Here is a 12,394-nt window from a genome sequence, read left to right as displayed (position 1 = left end):
ATCTTTAAAAATTGGTTGCAGCTGGAGTGGTGGACATACTTGCAGAGTGGAGAGAATAATTGGAAGAACATCTTTTTGAAGGAGGCCAAATGAGTGGCATTGTGAAATGTGAACCCAGTGGCCTCACCTATGGGTCAAGATTCTAATCAAGACTTGCATGGACATCAAAGATACTAGTTTTTATATCATAATTAGATGATAGTTGAGATAACCAAATTTCAAAAAGTTAACTCATGCTTTATTTAGCAAGAATGCATTTTTGTATCCAAGGCACTCTAATGGTACAAGGATTACAAAGATTATAAGATCCTATTCTTTGTCTTCAATAGGCTTAAAATGGAGACAAGAAGAAGAATCACATAAGTATAATGAAATGTTATATCTGATATAGAGGCAAATACCTGTTATAGAGTTTGGCACATGATAGCTATTTAATGAGTGTTTACTTAAAAAATGAACAGAAGAATTGATGCAAGTATGTGTGTGGCAAATTGACTGATAGTTATGTGAACAGGGGAAGGTGTAGGAAGGGTTAACTAGAAGTTGGTCTAGAAAAAAAAAAAACGGTGGGACTTGATCATGGTGAGCATAGAGGAGAAAGACACTATAGACAGAGGACTTTGTGATCAAAGATTCAGAACACATTGTAGAATTGTATTTACATTTGGAACAGAAGCCTGCCCAGAGGATGCCTAGACATTTTGCAAATATATGAGCAAGTATTCTGATGACTCTCTATCTTTACCAAGATGAGAAGTATTTGTAGTCAGTTGCCCATGGTAACTTGCCTAGCTATTCACATGTTAGGAATTTGCCTAGTTAGCTTTGAGAAAGTTCACTCATGAAGTCATACATTTTTGCATGCACACACATTTATTGAGTGAATATTTATGTGATAATCTGTACTACTAGGACTGTAAGGCTTTGCAGCTCAACATGTTTCCCAGGAACAAGGAGCATCTGTATCACCTAGGAGTTTGTTAGAAATGCAGATTATCAGTGCCAGCCTAGGACATACTGAACCAGAATCTGCATTTTAACAAGACTTCCAGTTAGTTGATATGAATATATCTGGGGAATGCAAAGAAAGCTTGCTTCCAGCTTTCTAGGACTGTCCAGTCCAACCAGGGAGATAAAATACATGTGCAAATAGTTAGACTGTCATACCAGTACCCAAATGGCACATGCCAATATGTGTGACACAGCCTGGCACAGACTCTGAAGTCAAATGCTAATTTAAAAAAATAATAATTCTTGGGGCGCCTGGGTGGCGCAGTCGGTTAAGCGTCCGACTTCAGCCAGGTCACGATCTCGCGGTCTGTGAGTTCGAGCCCCGCGTCAGGCTCTGGGCTGATGGCTCGGAGCCTGGAGCCTGTTTCCGATTCTGTGTCTCCCTCTCTCTCTGCCCCTCCCCCGTTCATGCTCTGTCTCTCTCTGTCCCAAAAATAAATTAAAAAAATGTTGAAAAAAAAAATTAAAAAAAAAAAATAATAAATAATAATTCTTTTTCTGTGTGCACTTGGACAAGTTATTTTTCCTTTCTCTGACTCAATATCTTTACCTGTGGGGTCTTGATGATAACTACTTTGCTAGGCTGTTTAAGAATTAGCAATGTCCCATTTGAGTGCTTAGCACAGTACCTGGAGCAGGGTAAGCACTGATAAATGGTGATGATGATTCTAGAGATTTAAAACCTAACTGTTTGCAGGCAGATATGCCATTGTAGATAAATTTTTTTGGAAAAGTGACCTTTTATCAGCCTCAGATACATAGAGTTTTAACATAGGGTGTTGAGCATGCAGAAGGAAGGAGATATTCAACCTTTTAGCCATGATTTTCAACTATAGGAAGCTATATTTCTTTTTTTATTTTTTTTAAATTTTTTTAATGTTTATTTATTTTTGAGACAGAGAGAGACAGAGTGCAAGTGGGGGAGGGGCAGAGAGAGAGGGAGACACAGAATCTGAAACAGGCTCCAGGCTCTGAGCTGTCAGCACAGAGCCTGACGCGGGGCTCGAACCCACGAACTGTGAGATCATGACCTGAGCCGAAGTCGGACGCTTAACCGACTGAGCCACCCAGGCGCCCCTAGGAAGCTATATTTCTTACATACACTGATACTACTTGAGAGTCAAGGACCTTGCCTGCTAGAACATCCATCATGCAATTTAGACCAATCGTCTATCTGCAAATTTAATAACAGCATAAATTAGATAGGCTGTTCAAATACATTTCTAATTCCATTATTTCAGAATACCTTTAAAACAAAATTCTTTTCAAAATAAACAAACAGCCCCTTATCATTTCTTTATTTTGATTAAAATTAAAATTAAATTGCTTTGCCTTTTTACTGTTGGAAACAGAGTGAGGGTCTATAAAAATCATGAAATTCAATTATGGGTATTCACAGTAAATGGCCAAATACAAATCATGCACCTTAGAATTTGCTGCAACTTGTCAATTTAAAGATTTTTCTTGGTAAAATATAGACTTCTGTATATTATGCATTGTTTGATTGAAGAGATCGCAACTAAGTAAAATCATTTCATCAAACTCACCTTGATTACAAAAGCCAGCACGGACAATAAAAACCTGCCTTCTCAGTATCTGTTGGCAGAAACTGCCAACTCTCTCACACCATGGCCCGAGAAAGGAAAAGTGTCTACACTTGATGAGACAATGACTAATCCAAGCCACTCAATTATTTAATTATAACTTTACTAACCTTTCAGTTAAAAGTGCTAGGGTTAATGCTCATTGTTAGAATTGTCCAAATTATAAGAGAAAACAATGACAGTGCTACTACCTAGGGAGATATATGAGTAGTTACATACTGTTCCACACTTTCCTTCCTCTTTGAAAGCCCTGCTCAGGGAAAATCTAAGTGTCTTCAGAGGGCAATAGGAAGGTGCAAGGAGATCAGGCACAGGTGTAGAAAGTAGGACTTAGGGCATCTTCACCGGATAATCTTGTGCCTCCAAGTCTTGTGCATTTCCATCGGGCTCTGGTTATACTTCTAATCAATATATACTGTTTTCTTTTCTTCTTCTTCTTCTTCTTCTTCTTCTTCTTCTTCTTCTTCTTCTTCTTCTTTTTTCTCCTTTGGGGGCCTGTAAGAGGGAATACTAAGGACTTCCATCTGCTTTCCACCTGCTTACTCAAGAGAGTGGAGTTTTTGCTACAAGCAGGAGATAGATGAGCAGTTTGAGCTGCTAAAATCCTTTAGGCTTTGGGGTTTGACAAAGACCATAAAGGAAGGATTTCCACAGTGTGCTTTTTTGTTCTGTGAGCTACTGGTGGACTTTCAGTAGATATAAGTATGTAATTTTGTAGTAAGTATATATTTTTTATTAAGTGATCTCTAAACAATTTGGTCATTTTGGAAGAAAAAATGAAGTAGTTACTCCACAATTATTTGACAAATGTTATCATATGTTATATTCAAGTGTTCACCAAAATACCATCATAAGCCTAAAAATGGCACTTGTTTTTATCAAGGACTGTTTGGAACAGTTTCTTTCATATAATTTTCAGTCTACAAGTTGCTCTTTGTCTCAGCCTAAGTATTTTCCCATGGTTTTTTTCAATTGAAGTATAATTAATGTACAGTGTTATATTAGTTTCAGGTGTATAATATAGTGGTTCAATAAATCTGTACATCACTCAGTGCTCATACCAATGACTCTTTAATCCTTTTCGCCTATTTCACCCATCCCCCCCCACCTCCCCTCTAGTAACTACCAGGTTTTTCTCTGTATTTAAGAGTCTCGGGGTACCTGGCTGGCTCAGTTGGTTAAGTGTCCCATGATCTCGCATTTCGTGAGTTTGAGCCCCACGTTGGGCTCTGTGCTGACAGCTCAGAGCCTGGAGCTTGCTTCAGATTCTGTATCTTCCTCTCTTTCTGCCCCTCTCCTACTTGTGCTCTGTCTCTCTCTGTCTCTGTCTGTCTCTCTCTCTGTCTCTCTGTCTCTCAAAAATAAACATTAAAAAATCAAAGTCTTGTGGGGTTTTTTTGGTTGTGCCCTTTTCCTCTGTTCATTTGTCTTGTTTCTTAAACTCCACATATGAGTGAAATCACATGGTATTTGTCTTTCTCTCACTGACTTATTTCACTTAGCGTTATACCTTCCAGGTCCATCCATGTTGTTGCAAGCGTCAAGATCTTATTTTTTTTTTTTATGGCTGAGCATCAGGAAAATACAGATCAAAACCACAATGAGATATAATCTCATACACCTGTCAGAATGGATAAAGTAAAAAACGCAAGACATAAAAACTGTTGACGAGGGTGTGGAGAAAAAGACACCCTCATGTACTCTTGGTGGGAATGAATATTGGTGCAGCTGGTATGAAAAAACAGTATAGAGTTTCCTGAAAACTTTAAAAATAGAATCACCATGTGATCTACTATTCTACTACTGGGTATTTACCCAAAGAAAGTGAAAATAGTAATTTGAAAGGATATATGCACCCCTACATTTTTTGTAGCATTATTTACAATAGTGAAGATATGAAAGCAACATGTGTCTGTCAACTTATGAATGACCAAAGATGTGGTATATATACATATATATATATATATATATATATATATATATATATATATATGTGTGTGTGTGTGTATATATATATATATACACACACACATATATATATGTATATATACATATAACTCTGCCATAAAAGAAGTATTATCTCTTGAGTGCTAGTTTCATTTGCTAAATTGGCACTTTCATTATTTTTGTTACTTTAAGTCCCAAATTGTAATAAGAAGTCCAGTAGCTAAAAAATGACACATTAAAGCACAAAAATAGTAATAAGCATAATGAAAGCTCAGAAATCCTATTGATCCAAAAAGAGAGCATGAATCCGTGTGTGCTCAAAAACGTTTGTGTGTGAATGGGGTGACATTTTACAGATCTCAAAACCAAAATATGAATAAGTATAATATAGACATCTGAAAATTAGATGTTTTTTTGGTAAAGACAACTATTGTTCCCCTGGTCCCCACTGTCTCATCTGTTAAATATTTCACTATAGTGTCTTGATTCCATAGATTATTTTTCTGACATTTTCAAATAAAGAATAGTAACCTCTCTGTGTGTCAACAGATGTTTCTGAACAAGTGCAGAGTAATGCTGTCCAGGATGATTTTGATGGATACAGTCACTAATGGTAGAGAAGATAACAAATCTATGGAGGTAGCATCTGAAGTTGTATTCCTTATGACAAAAATGAGTCAATTGCCTTACATGGTAGCTTATGAGAAACCAAAAAAGTTAGTGTCCTTACAGAGGAACAAACTGACCATCAAATATTAAGTGATTTTGATAGGAAATGCAAGCAGTGTCTTCTGTGCAGACTTCGAGATACTTAAACTTAGATTTTGCTAAAACTGCAGTGTACAAATCCATTCTTGGCACATATATGGTGAATACATATTTATTATTTGTAAGCCTTTATGTAGCTGTACACAGTTTTATTAAAATCAAGGCTGATGGAGCAGTGATGTAAAGACAGATGCTGTGACATGAATAAAGGTTTGCACCTGAGTGCCTGTGTACCCGCTGCTTTAATCATAAGAACCAGTTGGAAGATAAAAAAATGCTCTCTCATCTTGGTTCTGTATTAAGGAAAATAGTGCAAATTGTAAATACAGTTGAATAATAGTCATAGAATGGTTGTTTTCAGTGTATGCTTTGGAGAAATTGGCACCAAAGAAAGACTTTCCTTTTCCATTCTTAAATAAGCCAGCAAGTGGACACAGTTTTCAAATAAGCACTGTAAATAATTGATAGGATAAAGTGTCTTAATGACCCTGATAATGCTAGTAAAGACTATATGACTTTTAATGTATTGCTCAGATGGAATATTTCAGTAATAGAATTGATTTCTTAGAGAGTTGTAACCTATTATTTTGAGTCTAAAATATGATTTCAATGTGGTAGATAAAACATCTGGGCTTAAAAGGCAGACAAAATCTTGGTGCAGTGACTCCATTGCTGAGAAAGGTATTCTTTTCCAGAACATGCTAGTTGTTTTCAATGATCTGCGAATCACAGCTGAGTGTTGAGACAGAATGTGATGAAATCCTTTCTAGAGCTGAAAGTGATAAATAAATGGATTAAGAATCTGTTCAACCCTTCCTCTCAAGTGAACCATTTGAACTTCCCAGTTTTTGAGTATAATAAGCTTGTCAATTTAGTTTATGATGGAGCCCATGAAAAGAGTTTTATGTAAGACAGTCTTCTTTATGATTTCATGATTGATCCTAATATGGAGAACTAGCTAACATAGCCATCAAATGCTTCCATTTCAGATCACATATAATAATCATGGAGTACTGTCATATAATTGAGCAAAAAATAAAGAAAAATAAAGTAACTGACAGGATCATGGTGAAGCTACTCATCATGAAATCAGATAAAGAGAATTTATAAAAATATTGAAAATTATATCATCTCAGGAATCTCTTCCACCCAAAGAAATCTTGCTCTTCTGAATTCTTGTATCATTTCTCATCTATATCAATTGTTTTCTTATTTTTATATGCTTGGCTTAGTTCTTCTTTCTTATTTGACTTATATTCATGTTACATGTGACTCTTACTATTTATTGTAAGGCAAACTCTATTACAAACAATAAAACCACACCCAGTTATTTATGTTTTGTCTATGCCGCTTTCAGGTCAACAATAGCAGAGTTTAAGCATTCTAAAGGGAATCAAATATTCCAGAAAACCGAATCTATTTCTTTCATTCTGGCCCTTTATGGACAGACCCTTATACTGGGGTATACGTTGTTCAAGACCAGAGATTTAGTAAGTTTTGTCCAATACTTGAGTGAGTTGTCTCAAGCTAAGTAACATCTGATATTTTTATAGTGAATTTATTCAACCATCTAGAATTACCCTTATGGATACTTTTACCAGAACGTCACTCATATTCAGACTATCCTTTGTCAAGTTAAAACTCAGTTGGAATATTATGAGCAGTTATGCATGAATCAGAGGTATTATCCTACTTACTGCTGGTATGGTAAAGTAAGCCTGGTAAGTTCTCATGGGACGGAAGCAACACATTTTGACAATTTCCAATTAGCCACCCCAAACTGATTCTCCAAAATAAGACTGCAGCTCCTCAAAAGACCCATGTTCTCCCCAGGCAGACTTGAGTTACTATAAATCATAGTGACACAGTGCACTCACCCATAAGACCTAATATAAAGATAGTCTCCTAAAGCACATTCCAATTCAGCCTTATCATAAAAAGCACCTTGGGGTACACTGAAAATTCTATGACCACTCAAGTCTTTTTATCAGTTATAAGCGAATGATTTTTAAATGCAAATATTTTCTGTTAAAAGAGTAAGTAAAACCTGCATATTTTGGAACATTTTAAGATTAATAGTCAGGTTTGTGGATGATGCAGACAGACTGCAGGATCATTACATTTTCACTCACATCCAGAACCTCCAATCTGTAAGATTAAAGGCAGTCTATTTTTAAATTATTGCAGCACATCCCCATACTAGCTTTCTTACAAAGGTGGGGGGGGGGTATTTCTGTATTTGATTATTGGAGTAACATGGTTATTTCAATCATGTGGCCATGATTTTTTTTTAGCTTTGTACATATAAAAGGTTTTTTTCTGATACCTGGGGTATTTCAGAAGCAAAGAGATAATTCTGTGTTCAAGTCTTTCTAAAAATAAGACTCCAACTTACATTTAACCCATAGCTTTAGAGACAAACAAGCTTTTAAGAAACATCTGGTTAAATGTATTCACTTTATAGAAGAGGAAAGAGAAAAATAAAGTGATTTGTCCAAATTCAAATAGCCAGTGGGCAGATGAGGATGAGACAACTTTGCCCAGATCTTGATCAGATAACTACACGCTGCTGTCTTCATAAGGTGTTAATCCCCAAAGAAGATTTCAACTGTTTTACACCTCTTTGAGAAGAATTGGATGAGATTTCACTGAGTCTGACTGGAATGGATAGGCACCATTGTTCATACATGGAAGCTAACAAAATTGAAGATTAGACATCAGAAGTGGTTTGCCCAAAGTCATGTCGCAGGTAAGGGCTTGAGCACTCTCTTTACCACTGTTCTCTTTACCAGACTCCCACTGAGGTTGCTAGTTTCTGCATGAAAGCTTATATCAACAGTTTTCATTTCACAGACAATCAAATGATGTATTTTGTAACTATATGGCCACAGGTTATGATTAATTGCAGTATGCACTAATTTAGATGTTATAGAAATTAGGAGGTAATTATGTGTCACTAAAATTATCTGCACACATCACCAATTACTGCAGACTACTATAGTTGGCAATAACACTCTCCTACGGAAAAACAGGGTAGAAAAATATATTTCTCTAGACAAAGTTAACATTTTCTACTTATCAAGGTCATTGCACACCACAGACATTGTGACATTCTTGACTTGTGGTATATTGTACTCTTTATTTTTGGCATAAAAAAGCTTTAATATAGTCTTATAAAATGATAATCTGTCTTTATTTCCCACAGTTTATATATCTAGGTGTTGAGTTCAGTCTTCATCTACATTTGCTAGTTAATGAGCAGTACATTGTTGAGGAGCAAGGATTATAAAATGTGAAGATATATATCCAACAAGTTATAAATAAATACAAATCTGAAGTCAGGTATCTCATCTTGATAAGGTCTCCTCCCCAAACCACCTGTAATTTTGCAAAGAGTGGTTCCATGTGTCGTTTCTCTGAATTGTCCCTTTTCCTTATCTTTTTGATGTGTTCCTCTAAATTAGAAATAATCTACAGGAAGCATAAGCAAATGGAAGCAACATTTTGATGATTTTAAGACTCAACTAAATCAATGAAATAAATTGGCTAAATGTATATCTTAACACTGTACTAGTTTTTAAGCAGATCAATTTCTATGTTGCATGTATAGACTTTCCTAGAATTTTCAGTTCTAGTCATTAGTAAATTATGTTCTAAATTTAAATCGGTGCTAATAATGTTTGTGTGGGTGGAATGAGGGCGAATGATGTGTGTGTGTGTGTGTGTGTGTGTGTGTGTGTGTTTGGGAGGAATGACTGCTGCTGATCAAACCAATTTAGCTATTGTAATGAAATTAGATATTTTTTTTTCCTTAGACATGTTTTGGCATCACCATCAAATCACATAGTAGATAGATTTTGTTTGCTTTCTTTTGAAATATTTAGAGCCATCAGAGTTCTTTTTTTCTCATAAGCAGTGAGGCAGAAGAAAGTCAGAGTTGAGTTTTATTCTAATTGTATAGTATCAGCATTGTAACCTCAGCTCACTTGCTTTTGTGATAGATGCTAATTAAATAACCTTTAATCCAGGAAAGTTTATATTTAATTGTGTGTCATGGAGGGCATTTTTTTTTAATTCTAGGAGCCAGCTATGCCTCCCACCTCTTTCTGAGGAAACCAGTGACAAGAATTTATTTCTATATAGTTTTCTCTCACATTTTTCTGTATTCCTCTGCCCTTGTCACAATAGATTGAATCTAGAGCCAGAGGCAATCATGGATTAGTTGTTAATAAAAAAGATCAACTACCCAGAGGTGATGTGATGTAATATCTGTCAATACTGATGTACTATATTGGATACTAAAAAGCATAATCAGCAAACATTGAAATGGGGCCCACATAGAAAATGTATATATATAAAAAAAGAAACTATACCTTATGTTGAAGAGGTTTAAAGAAAACTTGGTCATTAGAGTTATTAATATATCCTGAGGAGCAGTAAGAAACTATCCCTACCATCTTGGAAATTCTGACATATACGAGTCTCTGAATTTCAGGGACACGAGATGACTATGGTGTTGTGAATATAGTAGTTCCATAGTTTCTAATTCTCCTGTAATTCTTTGTAATAATCCTTATATTGAAGAAATGAGGCAATGGGAAAAAGTGGGAAGTGTATATAAAAAAAGTCCATTTACTACACATAAGAACACTCATGAAACTGGAAGGGAACATAGATGTCCTCATTGATAACCTGTTTATCTTTCTTAGTTAGTAGTGAAGAGGGCACCAGAATCTACATTTTCAATAGGCTTTCCCCTAGTAACCTAACTTTCTATACTTCTCTTAGATTATAACCACAACTTTAATTATTCACTCTAAAATAATTACTCAATGAGATGGGGCACTTGGGTGGCTCAGTTGATTAAGTGTCCAACTTCAGCTCAGGTCATGATCTCGCAGTTCGTGAGTTCGGGTCCCACATAGGGCTCTGTGCAGGCTCTGTGCTGACAGCTTGGAGCCTGGAGCCTGCTTTGGATTCTGTGTCTCTCTCTCTGCCACTTCCCTGCTCTTGTGCTCTCTCTCGCTCTGTCTCTCTCTCTCTCTCTCAAAAATAAATAAATATTAAAAATGAAAACAAAATTCAATGGGGCACCTAGGTGGCTCAGTTGGTTGAACATCTGACTCTTGGTTTCAGCTTAGGTCATAATCAGGGTTTGTGAGATAGAGCCCTAAATTAGGCTCTGCACTGACAGTGTGCAGTCTGCTTGGAATTCTCTCTGTCTGCCTGTCTGTCTCAAAATAAATAAACATTTAAAAATAAAATAAAATAAAATAAAATAAAATAAAATAAAATAAAATAATAAAATAAAAACTCAATGATCCATCTGTAGGTAATAGCTCACAGCACACTCTCCCTTCCTTTTGGTCCAGCTCTTTCTGGTCTTCCCCTCCCCTTATCTCTGACAAAATCCTACTCACCTTTTAAGATCTGACCCAAATGACCTGTTCAGCAACAAATTATCCATGGTAAATGGCCACACTCTCTTCCTCTATCCATGTATATCTCTTAACCATATATTGTCTCATATTTCAGGGGCCTCAGCACTTGTCTGCTTCTCTCAAGTGACTATCTGCTTTTTAAGGAGGTGATACTCATTCCATCAGCCTCTCTTACTCTTCCACGGGGACTAGAACAAAGTCCACCATATATTGTGGGTGCTTCACAAGTAGGATGATTTGAAGAGAGGTGAACGAGCTCTTGTTCCTTTGCCCAGTTGTGTTGTGTTTGCCACTGGGGTGAAAATAATGAACTTTATCTTTTTTAGAATATCATATTTCAGGATAGTTATTTTTGTCTTTAATTCTTTTCGAAATATGGTTTAAGGAGAAAAAAAGGTATCCTCTAAGAAAACCATATAGTGACTGGAAAAAAAATAAATAAATACAAGATTTCCTAACCAGGTAACAACATAAAACTCAGAAACTAGAATGGGTCTTGCCACTGGCATAAAAAACCTTTTGATTTTATTCTGTCCCCTATTAATGTGTTATGTCTTTCCGCCAGCATATACCACAAGCAGATTTCTGAAAGCCCCCCCTAAATAATTTTCATCCTAAAAAATTAATTATTTAGTTACTTATGAAGGATATTAATGGTCTAAGACTGTGAAGAAAACAATAATTTGTCTGCTTTTTTTGATTTAAGGTTTTGTTTTGTTTTAAACAATATAATGCAAAACTATTGCAAAATATTGCAATTATCTTAGACATCCTAGATTCTTAGAGGTGGAATGGAACTTAGATCATTTAGCTAATATTCCATAGAGTTACAGCAATTGTCTCTGGGAACATCCCTTCATACTTTTTTTTGACTCCTGCCCCCTTTATTATGATGCTTTCCCTATGTTTGGGGGGCTTTTGGTGACTCCACTTCTCCAAGACTAATTTGTGGTTGTTGGCTTGCTTTTTTGTTCCTTTACATTTACTGTCCTTGAATTCACATGCACGTCTCACTAACATATGATCTTCAGTATCTACCAGAAACATACCAAGCCCTCAATAAATATTTGGTGGAAGAATGAAATGACTTGTATCATATATACAAGATAGCTGCTGATTAACAACTAAGTATTTCCAATGAATTGCTTAACTATTTCCACTCAGTGAATTGCTTATATCCAAGTTGAACTAAGCCATAAATGAGATTTTCAAATATTCATTAGTCTTTCATCAAGCAGCAAATTACCTTAATCCTTTTTGTCTTTTCCTTTCTCATTCTAATCCCTCTTTTAGAAAACCACACCCAATTCAGCAACCAAAGCACAAGGAAAATGACAATATCTAAATAATCTTCAAGGTTGTTTTTTTTTTCCACTCATAAAATTCCTACAGAGTAGTTAGAGCAGCACTGTTTGATTTCTCGATTATGCAAAGCATGATTTCTACAAGTAAATTCACTGTAACCAAATTGACAATAAAAGCAGAATTGGTGCCTCCATGATTTATGTGTTTTTTTTTTTAATATAGTAGAATGTGTTCGCTAAGTAGTTATTGGATGTAAATCATATATGAAATATTTTGAATATTTTTGTTGCGTTATAGCTTCAAAGTAGTTACTTCTCA

The sequence above is a fragment of the Neofelis nebulosa genome, chromosome 9 (assembly GCF_028018385.1).
Source record: "Neofelis nebulosa isolate mNeoNeb1 chromosome 9, mNeoNeb1.pri, whole genome shotgun sequence".
NCBI lineage: Eukaryota > Metazoa > Chordata > Mammalia > Carnivora > Felidae > Neofelis > Neofelis nebulosa.
This window is presented reverse-complemented; position numbering follows the sequence as displayed.